At 39.2% G+C, this 365-nt stretch overlaps 1 protein-coding gene across 1 annotated transcript in view; it reads left to right on the top strand.

Moving 5' to 3' along the window:
- LOC110031497 (DNA mismatch repair protein MLH3-like) overlaps positions 1-365 on the top strand; it is a 117,857-nt gene that overhangs the window by 97,413 nt on the left and 20,079 nt on the right. The gene's annotated exons all lie outside the window — the stretch shown is intronic.

A 365-nucleotide genomic window follows, 5' to 3' on the forward strand; every position in this document is an offset into this window, starting at 1 on the left:
GAAATTAATTCATGCTTAGAACGACTATATTGGTGCCTAAAAATGCTTTTCATGACACTGCTATAGTTTAAAATCTATTTTGGCTCCATATGTTGATGTTTTATAGGCTTGTGAGTTATTCCTTGGCTTTGAATGGCTCGGTTTTACCTTGAAATGGTGGGAACTTTAATTTATGTTAAAGCTCGAGTTTTTATCCATGCTTGGGCCCTGTTTTAGCCTTGAGTGGCTCGGTTTCTGGCTTCCATTGGGGCTCGGTCTTACCTGTTCTAGCTCTTGATTTTTGCCTGATTATGAGGCTTATTTTCGTTTGATTATGGGTGTAGCTTTATCCTTTTTGCCCTTGCTGGTTTTCGGTTTGCCTGAAA

This window comes from Phalaenopsis equestris, unplaced genomic scaffold, assembly GCF_001263595.1.
Source record: "Phalaenopsis equestris unplaced genomic scaffold, ASM126359v1 Scaffold000834, whole genome shotgun sequence".
In the NCBI taxonomy this organism is placed as follows: domain Eukaryota; kingdom Viridiplantae; phylum Streptophyta; class Magnoliopsida; order Asparagales; family Orchidaceae; genus Phalaenopsis; species Phalaenopsis equestris.